The sequence below is a fragment of the Rousettus aegyptiacus genome, unplaced genomic scaffold, assembly GCF_014176215.1.
Source record: "Rousettus aegyptiacus isolate mRouAeg1 unplaced genomic scaffold, mRouAeg1.p scaffold_m13_p_11, whole genome shotgun sequence".
Taxonomy (NCBI): domain Eukaryota; kingdom Metazoa; phylum Chordata; class Mammalia; order Chiroptera; family Pteropodidae; genus Rousettus; species Rousettus aegyptiacus.
Window position 1 is genome coordinate 88,400,090 of NW_023416286.1, and position 11,892 is coordinate 88,411,981.

The following is an 11,892-nucleotide window of genomic DNA, read 5'->3' on the forward strand; positions in this document are numbered from 1 at the left end:
GGGTATGTCTTTATTCAGGGGAAATGGGAATGCAAATTCAAAGGCGGTTCCGTCTACTGTTAGGGCCATGCGAATCGTTCTACTTATTCACAAGTGTCCCAGTTTGGCCAGAGGACTGAGTCTGCCTTCCTGGCGAAGTGTCTTTGCTGGAGCATGGCTACTTTCAATGACAACTGTCCTCTTTTCGAATGTACCATGTTTTTGAGTATCGCCTTCTTTTTCAGGTGAGTAAAATCATCCAGTTTTGGGGGATTGAAAATAATCGTTAGAATGTGTGTATTTATACATATTCCCTTTCAGCCTCTACTGAATTAGAGGCAGTCTGTGGGAATAAAAGCCAATCAAGATTATACTTAACCTCTAAATATCATTTAAAGATTTCTAATCAGTTGAAGTGATCCTCTCAAACACTGAAAAATTGGCTTTCCCCTGGATGAAAATTAGTCTCAGTGTCATTGAGAACTGCTTGTCCCTGTATCTATGCTGACAAACTATTTATTTGATGGCATTGCCTCTTTAACATACATAAAACATGCTAGAGACTGGTTGTGAAGTCAAATGTAGACAATTTTAAAGGACATAGCCAGGTAAAGTTTTCAGTTTTGATTACCACATAGTCCTCCTAATTTATCACATCACAATCAATCATAAAGCCAGTTTAAACAGATCAAATCAACAGTCTTTGGCCAAACTAAGTCCATTGAGGAGATCCGGGTCCGTCTTAACTTTGTGTTGAGGCCAGCTCTTAGGATACTACAAAACTAGTAGCTATGTACCTAATAAATATTTGATAATGATGGCCTGATTGGAAAAGTAGAAACGTAATGATTAGAATATAAAAATTTTTAATCAGGCTAACAGAGTCTACCTTTTAAAGCAGGAATAAAATTTTTCCTGTCTCTAAAATTTGCTTTCAGCCCTAAAAGAAGTCAAGATGCCACAGAATTAGCATAACCATCAATACCATTCAGTGCTTACTTGCAGAACAATTTTAGACGTATTTGTAAGTTAAAATAAATTTCCAACATGCTGAGCCATGTGATCTGTCACATTAGTCTAGATGTCAGGTGCCCAAACGTTCTCTCTGAGAAAGTATTTACAGAGTTTTTGCTGAAGAAGTCATAAAGAACCCATGTGGGAGATGACTGTTATTTAGGATAGTAAAGTGTAACTACTGTGAACTTCCTTTTAATAAAAACACCTACACTGATGAATTCACGTTTTGGATTAAAGGGATTATATCCAAACCTCATTTTCTCTAATCAAAGAGTTGTTTGTTATGGGAACACGGCAAGCTGTCAAATGAGTAGTATGTCTTTTTCCAATCCTGACTTATTAGTATAATTTCTCCCTTCAAGATAGGCAGCAGAAATATCCATGGGATCTATAATTGGCTACGGAATGAGACAATCGCCTCTGGCGATTGAAGTGAAATAGGTTGACTGCTGAACTGTAAAGATTCCACTTATTGGTGGTGCGAGTCCCGCCCCCTGGCCGCACAGGTGAGGCTAGTCAGCAGTTCCCCAGCATGAAAGCCCACGGTGCTCTGAACCTGTATCTGAGCTCAGCTGCTTATGGTATAAAGTTGGAAAAAGTCTTCGCTCCTTTAAGCATGAGTTTCCTCATCTGCAAACCGGGGATGATAGTATCTTTTTTGTTGAATTGGCTAAAAAACATTCCATATAGTGTATGCCACATGCCTGGAAATAGGAGTCAAATAAATACCAGCGATCATTGTGAGTTGTTATATGCTGGTGAATAACAGTTTAGTTCATTCGAAAGACATAGCAAAGGAACCCCACCCTTCTTTGCCAGGGTGTGACCACATTTACTCCATGGTCAGAATATTAAATGTTAAATTTAAGCCCCGAGAAAAATCTAATAGCCAGCCATCAACGCTGGAAAATGGAAGCTGATAACGAAAGTGCTGACAAATCTTTTGATGTTTTCGGTAACGTAATGGGCTTCTTAAGAATCTGGAGTTGCAAGGTAAGCTGTTTACTCTTTTCTGCTAAGGAGGCAATTACACAGGCCTGTTGGGGAAGTTTATAATATGATTAAACAGTGAACATTAAATCAAATGGTGATTGAATTCCCAAGAGCCAGTTACCCTTCACAGCACTTTCGAGTCACTGAGTTGTATTTTCAAATGTCTTTGCATTGGACAATGGGAAAGAAAATACCGATGTTTTTAATACCGCGTTAAAATGAAGGTGGGCTGATGGAAGGATGACTTTTATTTCAAAAATCATTCCCTAATTTTAATATTTACTAAATGAGAAAAGTTACTTCTATTTTCATTTTTTTTAAAAAACCTTTAAAATAACTAGATTCTAGATAACTGGTCCAGACAATCTAGTGAATGTCTATTCATGTTAATTTGTATCAGATTTATATTTGATACATGGCAAAGGAATTTGTGCTAACACATGTAGCTAACAAGGATTACATTTTAAATCTGTGCAATAATTTAATTTGCAATTTATTTCCAATATACTAGATATTAGTATTTTTACAAACAGTAAATATATTAAATGTATCATATAGGAAGATTCTGTATGTGAACTTGAGTAGAGAAAATGCTGTATTTACCAGTATTTACCAGTCTGTAAATAATATGATTTTTATATTTAACATTTGGAATAATTTATTTTCTATTACTATGTATTCATAGAATAAAAATCTACAGCCTTCTATCTTCCGATATGCATTAAAAATAAAAATAAATAGTAAACTATTGGTAGAATTTTTTTTTTAATAAATTCATAAGAGAAAGTACATTCTACTCTAAAATAGATCTGCTCAAAGGGTGTAATAGTTATCTGGAATACAGAAAGTCATATAACTAAGCCTCAATTTAGCTCGTATAAATTGAAAGTAAATAAAGATTAAATAAAACAATGAGCAAACACTTTAAGCTTTACATAAGTGTTCAAAATTCTAGTGGTGATGACACATATTTTTAAAAGAACCCTAGGAAAGATAAGAAGACATTTATTTAATAGGTAACAGAAAGCAGTGGTTAAAACCATGGAGGACTATTGACCTGGTTCAAAGCCCTGCGTTTTCTCAAACAGCTTTGTCATGTTGGGGAAGGTTACTGAACTGTCTGGGCCTGCTCTCCTCATTTGTGACATGTGAGGTTAATGATGCCTCCCAAGTTGACTTTGAAGCCTGAAGGAGTTCACACTGCGCCTGGACAAGAACAGTGATTCTGAATTATTAGATGCACGTATACACGCACACAATGGCATCTATTTGAAAGCCTAGGTCTCGTGAGGGGCTCATTTTCCAAAAATTTCAGATAGTGTCTCATACTATTGACAGTAATAATGATAATTCACATGCACTTTTTCTGTAGTAGGTATGGCCTAGAAGAGTATTATTATTTTTTTTATAATAAATTTCACTTTATTTTGAAAAATGAACTCAGAACAGGTAGGCATTGGTGGTCCTGTAAGTTTAGCTCTGTCTCAGAATCACGCGGATGACTTGTTGAAACCCATATTTCTGGGGTCCCTCACCAGAGATTCCAGTTCTAGGTCCTGGGCGAGGCCCAAGAATTGGTATTTTTCACAAATTCCCAAGTGATGCTTGAGCTATTCCTTTGGGACCACACCTTGACAACTCTTGCCCAAGAGGACAACTGAGAGAGAGAAGGCGCCATCTGAACATAGAACATAGATCTTTAAATAGGAAAGAAATTACATTAATGCAGTTTATGCCAATACGTGGCTGCTTCGTTGATACGCAGAGAACACAAATGATATGATAAGAGGAACAGAATGTCTGCTCAATGGGAAAGAGATTTATTCCAATGACTTGGATTCTACTTCTTAAGAAGTCCCTCTTAGCAAATCAATGTGGTCTGGAAACATCTTTAAACATATCCAATTAGGGAGAATCCTCAGTCTTTTTGTAGCAGAAGATCAGTAATGGAGAGGAGTGGATAAATGATTAATAAAGTTGATGATATATTAGAATCTTTCATTGACAGGGTAATGATATTACACTTCAAACCTAAGCAGGGAGCAGCCAAGTTTCTCCACCTCCAGGGTGTCTGACCTGGGGAGTGTCATCTAAGTACTGTTTGAGGAAGATTAATTTTGTCGTGAAATAGAAAGAAATCGAGATTAATTTAGGTTTGGAAAGTGGCTATGGTCGTAGAACTCTCATGAGTGGCAGGAATGGAGGAGGGTGGGGGGACAGACAGACACACACTTATGGCATTTATATTGGATTAAGTTTCCGACTCTAAACCCGGGTGGCTTGGCTTCAAGCGTACCTTTTTTTGTTTTGCCCCGTATCAACCTGGAAGCAAAAACCAGCACTGGCCTTCATGGCCCCAATAAAATCCCACTCTACAAGGGACTCATTCAGTCAGGACTCCGTATCCCTAAATTCCCATCTGTACACTCTCTGTCAAGTTTCTCTCTCCCCCTCCAGCTTCCAAGTCCTCTCCTCTTCCTTTCCACCCTCCCGCTCACACCACCCCATGTAAAACTTGTGGGCAGAAGGAAGCCGGTTACGACAAATCTTATGTGTTATCTTTTTACTGGCTTGTTTTGTTTTATGTATCTTATTTGAACAGCAGAGAATAAGAACACACTATAATTTGGAACAAGAAAGGAAGAAAAATTGAAACGAAGTATACAAATGGCATTTCAAAGAGCCCTCTCCAGACCATACTGTAATTGATGAACTTTTATCATCTTATTGCAAAATATGAAGGCACAACTCTGTGAACAAAAAATGAAAGAATAAGCACTGGGATTGGTGACAGAAAAAGACAGGAAATCTGAGCTATCGTGAGGAGAGAGGAAAGTGCTAACTGGGGGTACCTGGTGCTACCCTACTCCACAGCTCGGCCAGTTTGAGCGAGGACAGAGGGACATTACGGAATAAGCAAGATCTGCAATCACCAGGGCATTCTGGCTGTTGCAAAATGGTGGAAACAATTCCCTTATGTAATATTTTATGTACGTTATTTCGGTTGAACACAGCAAGTCCAAGGTGGAATCTCAGCTGCACTGATTCCTTAGCTTATAAACTGAAGGTGTATTGAGTAACATGTTACACGGTTGGCACTAAGCTGCTTTCGTTGCCAATAAACAATATGAAGCTAAAGTACAAAAGCAAACATTTAAAAGCAGAAAGGTAAGAAAGAGGAGGTCGCTGGATCACAAATCTCTCCATAGAGACATTAACCACCAAAGCCAGCGCATCCATAGACATTAAGTAAGCATTTATTTGGAGAATCTAGTCTCCCCAGATTTGGGGAATCATTTCATGAGAACAGCAGGTAGGATTCATCTATGTGCCATGAGACGATGTCTAAATGACAAAGCTGTCTGTGAATGTGTCCTTCCCTTTCGTGTGAGATATTTTAAAGGGTGAATTTCCATGACATGGTAATGACAGCTGATAGCTCGGTGCCGTGTAGTGCAGGCGTCTTCAGGATGTTCAAAGCAAATCCATTTTAATGCTTCGTGAAGTGCAGCATTTAAAAAGCGCAATCCAACAACACGTGTGCATCATTTTTGCCACGTGTGTGTTTTCAAATTAAAATAAGGAAAAGTCGAAAAATATTTTTTATTGTCATCAAATAGTGTCTTAATTGTCAATAAGAGAATATTCGATTTTAACACTGCTATAGACTTTTTATGTTTGTATTGTTATTCTTATTATTTTTTTAATTGAATTGTAAACTGACATCCTGAAAATGCTTAGACCCATAGACAAAACAGTGATGAAATTAATCATCCACTCGAATGGAATTTTTTACATTTTTCTGAGTGGTGGAAGAAAGAGACTTGAATGAGGAGGAGAGTAAGTGTTCTATCTGGACAGGGGACCGATATGACAAATGTCACTGGCAGTTACAAAAATAGTAACTAAAATTTTAGCAGCCTTTGGAAGCTCCCACGGGAGAGGTGAGGGCATCCACAAAAATGTCATCGTTAGCCTGAGAGTCCTTGTTTTTTGCAGGACAACCCATCACACTCCTCTGCGGGCTACGCCCCTTCCTCTGTCTCTATCTCTAGTCCTATTTAAGAGGCAGGAAAGATGAGAGAATAAAAATAAAGTGAGGCTTGCTTTATATCTGATAATGTGGATGAGAAGGAATAGGAACTCTCTTCTAACTCTGAGCTTCTTATATTAGTCAAATGTCCTCTTTGGCAAATGTACAGAAATAAGGAGGCAAATTATCTTATGAAGAAATGGGGAATTAATAATTTACTGGCACCCAAGAATAACCAGTGTGCCTGTCCTCTTGAGCCAAGTAAATCCCTGCTGTAGAAAGCTTTGTTTGTTTCTGGAATACTAAATACAAATAAACAATGCATGTTATAAATGAGAGTCAAGCATAGTTGGTATAATATGATTCTTCAGTTAATATGGAATCCGCAAGCTGGTCTGAGAACTACCATTTGCAACATTGTCCCTGTTGAAACTTTCTTTTGAATTCCAAACAAACGGTGTGCAGATGAACTTCCGGTACATTCACCAACGGGGGCCCAAATTGTGCAGGAGAGTACAAAGGAGTCGTGAGGACCTGCGGGGTGATACCGTGACGTGAAGACGTGCGTGGTTCAGCGAGACAGTGGCCACGCGTCTACAGATAATCATGTGAAAGGGCCAAGCACATGCTTAGTCATTTACCTCCCTGCCTTATGAGCTGTCCCTAAGTCTCTCCATATCGAGGCTTCTTGCAAGTGCTTATTGATACTCTTATCTAGGCTGCTTAATTAAGCACGCTATTGACAAAACCTGGATCTTTATTCAATCTAGCTTAATAGAAGTTAGAAGCACTCTTTCAATTACTGAAGAAGCTCAGTCACAGCCTGGAACCCTTAAGGCAGGGGACTCCAACCCCTTGGCCATGGACCGGTACCAGTCCATGGCCTGTTAGGAACTGGGCCGTACAGCAGGGAGAGAGCAGCAGGCGAGCCAGCGAAGCTTCGTCTGTATCGGCAGCCACTCCCCAGCGCCAGCATCACCGCCTCGGTTCCTCAGGCATTGGATTCTCACAGGAACACTGGTCCCCAAAAAGACTGGGACCACTGCCTTAGGGTAACAAGTCAGCTAAGTTAATATTTTGGCATATATTATATTCCAGTCTCTGTACTAAGCCCTTACCAAAGAATTTCTCTTTAATCCTTCAAGTGACCCTGTGAGATGAGACCACATTTCATCCCATTTAACAGATATGGAAACAGAGGCCACAGTTTCCAGAGCCAATCGGCTGTAGGGCCAAGATTCAAATCCAGGCCTTTGAGTCCGAGAGCCTGCTCTCGGCTGCTCTGTGTGGCCGGTTGTTTACATCTGTCCTTCAGGTTCCGTGTTCCTTTTCGTCAAATGGAGTCAGAAGCAGAGTGGAGCAGTCAGACCGAAAAAATGGAGACTTCATTTTTTCACTGAGGAACATGGATATAGAAAATAAAGCCATTTAAAAAAGAATTCAAGTCAAACTTCTTTGGAAAAGAAGTTTGGAAAACTGTTTTTCAAGGATCGCGGCCTTTGACACATTTTCTTATCTCTCGTTATCTGGACGTGTGTTCTGCACCTTGTAGGAACTCAGTAAGCACCGATTCAAAACACACATATGCGTGCCATGCGAGGTTTTGAGGACAGGTATTTCCTATCAGAGCAGTCAACAGCAAAAGTGCTGTGTGCCTCTTCCATTCTCCTACTCTCATAGCGTATGGTTATTTTTCAAGAACACTTTACTTCGTGCCACTTTCTGGGTTACCACCTGAAACATTCAACACGTATATCCGAAATGCTATCTAGGATTAATTTATAAATAACATATACTTTAAAAAAAAAAAGCGCATTAATAACAGGCTAAAATCCAGTTCTAGTTCCATGTAAACAAACTGAAAGAAAATTGGTATCTTTTTGAACCCAGCCTTGGTCTGGATTCTTTAGTATTCGTCATTTTGTTTAACCTTTCTGTGAGGCTAAGAACTACTAATATTCCACTTGACAGGGGAGGAAACTGAGATTTGGGAAAGTTAACACAGTTGTCCTTTATCAGACAGCTGGCTAATGGTTGAGCTGGAATTTAAAACCAAGCACACGGACTGCAGAGCCTCAGGTCCTCAACGTTACACAGCACTGGCTCTCTGCACTCATAAATCATACATTGTCTTTTCTGTGATATCTAATTTCTTTGAAGCCTTTCTCTTTTTGGGTCTGCATACTAACCAGCTGTACCAACAGGTTTGGCAACTATAAATAAGGGGGACCATTGAGATAGTCCTCGGTATCATTTTTTTTTCAAACAAAATGAGAAAATAATCCCATTTTTATAACATTTGTTTAGCACATTTTTATCTCGAAAATGCTATGCTAAAAAAATGTTGCATTTCCAAAGAAGTTTGACTTGAATCCTTTTTTAAATGGCTTTATTTTCTATATCCATGTTCCTCAGTGAAAATGGAGCGGAAGGGGGACAAAAGGAGAGATCCAAAAATGTCATAAGAAGCATTTTTAAACTTTTATACCCTGACACTCTTCCAGACCTCGCCCTGATAATCTGATACTCCCATCTCGAGTTCTGTATTAATTATAATATCTTTTATGAGAAGAAACGAAGGGTTTAAAAACTCTCGGCCCCTTCCCCGTTCCCTCCCACTGGATCTTTTCTCCTTATCCTTGAGTGCGGTCATGCCATAGGGGTCCCCCCATTTTCTTTAATGGGCCAAGTGTGAACAGAGTGATCCTGGGGGAAAAAGAGGCCAAGAGCCATCTGTCTAGGCTCGCCCACAGTCTAGACTTAAACTACAGGCTACTGTGTTCCTGGAGCTCACAGATCGTTAAGCCTAGAACACCAAGGAAATGATCCAGGCGAGGATTTGAAAACATAGATCAAAACAAAGCAGTTCTCCTGGAGCACATTCTGAATCTGTTTCCCCCAGAAATCAGACAAAATCCATATCAATTCAGCGGCCATGACCATATATCTTTCCATTTGTAAAACGAGTAAGAGTTACAATGCCTTGAATTTTTTTCAGGCCTTTATAAAGTTAGGATGTTACTAATGATGTTACTAAAATTCTCTCAAAGTGAAAAAGATCTTGTTTTACCAATGGAGAAGAAAATGGCTCTCTCTGGATTATGGAGAACATCAGCTTAAAAACAACAAAACGTACACTAAGCACAGATGTGTGAAATGAATTAAAAAACCATGTGAGTAGGTACGCAGACTGGCCCAAGTGAGCGGGGTTGCTGTGAGGGTGTGGGGCGTAGGTCAGACAAGTTAAGGAAGCCAGCAGTGAGAACACTAGATAGAGGAACAGTTACAGCCACCAGGAGTGTGACAATTAACACCATTCATGCAAGATGCAAATCGGATGTGAATGTCTGATGCTCCTATCATGTTACTAAGGCTCTAGATGAAAACGGAATTGCGTGTATATGGTCAGGTCTATTGGGGTTCAGTTCGCTTCCGATTCAGAAGCAGGTGTTAAATGCACGTCTGCACACTGTCAGGAGGTTAGAGTCCCTGGCTCCCGGGCCTGCGCAATCATCCTGCGAAAGTTGCTCCACAAATACCTAATTACAACTCGACGTGTTCATGAGACCATGTTAAAATCAATACATTTCCTTCACAGAAAGCAGGCTCTCATTGGAGGCTGAGTTCCATTTTTTTTTTTCTCTCATCTTTTATTTAAAAGCGAACAGAGTTTCCATTTGAATGTTGAATAGGAAATGCCTCAACATTTACTACATTTCCAGGGCTAACTTTGAAAAGTTCTTCATATTTAATATGGCTTTGATGAACAATTTTTAGTCAGTAGAACTTAACACCAAAACAACTAAATATTATCTAAAATACCTGTGGTTTTTACAAGCCAATACAAGCCAAAAGGAAAGAAATGGGATTTAATATAATTATACCTGCATGTGGAGCTAACAGTACAATTATTTCAACTGTTACAGAAGTGATTTCAATTATACACCCTCGGTCATCATGTATTCGCATTACAAGGCAAAGATATAATTACTATATATAATACTTTAAAATATGCGATGCATTCTTTGTTCTCATTTTAAGTAGGGCAAATAAGGTAATACAAAACATTTTGCTGATTTTTTTATTTTTTGGCTTAATGTTATGATCTTGATACAATATAATGAAATATATGCACTGACCAACACCACAGTCTCTGAAGCATACCATTTCTGGGCAAAACATGCTTCATTTTGAAACAGATTGATATAAAAATGCATGCATACTATAAAAGAACAAAGACAAACTGTTTTCTACAACATTAACTTTCTTATATTCGCACATTTGGATATTGATGAAAATAAACATTTAAAGCACTCTAACGAGCTGCCCCAAACCAGCACAGTCCTTTTGTGTTGTCAGAGTGACAGATGCAAGACCGGAGAGTGAATGATCGCCTTTAGAAGACATATTTACAAAGCCGGTGTTGCCAGGGATTTTATGAACTCTGTCACTGCTCAAACCAAAAGTAAAATAAAATTTAAAGACAAAATAAGTAGCTGTCCTTAATTTTTTAATATATGCCATCTTGTTACATGATATCTGTTTGTTTCTGTCAATCTGTGAGCTTAATGGAATCAATTCGCTTTAGCCTCGAAACACAAAAATTTATAATTTGGTTCAAAACTGCAAAACAACTCAGCATTTCCATGGTGTACCTATAAAACATCAGAGCAATTGTGCTCTAAGCAACAAGTCATGTTAAACTTGGTTTTTAGTAGATACGACCTGCTTTCTCAATTAAATCTGAACTTAAATACTTGAGCATTTTATGCTCAAAACTAAATGACAACAGGATTCATTTCCCGTTCTCCTTTATGGGCGTGCATCCTCTCTTCACAGCACTTCCCAGAAGCACAGAGCAAGCAGCCACTGAGGGCTCAGGCGCAAACTGTTCTCTAAAAACTAAAGAACCTCTCAGGCCTTAATGTTTCTTAGTACCCTGACACGTGACATCATTAATGCCAAACTCCTATAAGGTTCATGATCAGTATACAGAATATTTGATCACGCCGAAAAGTTCCAAAAAATCCCTTTGTATTCAATCCCCTTTTTCCCATTCCTCGCCCCTGAGAAACACTAATCTGGTTTCTGTCCCTATAGCCATACCTTTCCCAGAATGTCAAATAAATGGAATCAAACAGAATGAAGTCTTTTTGTCTAGATCTTTCATCTGGCAGAACGCTTCTGAAAAGCTCCCGTGTTATTGTGTGTACCAGACGTTTGCTCCTTTTTACTGCTTGAATATTAGCTCGTTGTGTGTATGTACCACAATTCCCTTATCTGCTCCTCAGTTGGCGGACATTCGGGTTGTTTACAGTTTTTTTGGTGATTATGAATAAAACTGCTATAAAGATTTGCTTACAGATTTTTATCTCGACCTATGTCTTCATTCCACCTGGGTCATTACCTAGGAGAGGGAGTGCCGGGCGTCATGGTATGGATATCCTCAACTTTATAAACAACCAGAAAACTCTTCCCCAACGTCACTGTTCCGCTTATATTTCCACAAGCAATACTTCAGAGTTCTAGTTACTCTGAATCCCTGACAGCATTTAGTTTGTGTTTTGTTTGTCTGTTGGTTTTGTTTGGAGCCATTCTAATTAATAGCTAATTAAAATCTTGTTGTGATTTTTTCATTTGTATTTTCCTGATGACTAAACTAATGATGTTGAGTATCCTTTTACATGCACATCGGCTGACCATTCACAGCTCTTCTCTGGTGTCTTTTCAAATATTTTACTCATTTTTAAAACTGGGTTAACTTATTACTGAGTTTTAAAAGTTCTTTTTATGTACTCTGGTTTTTATATATTCTGGTTCTTTATGTATTCTGGAGTGAGAATTATTTTGTGTGTGCGTGTGATTTTCTA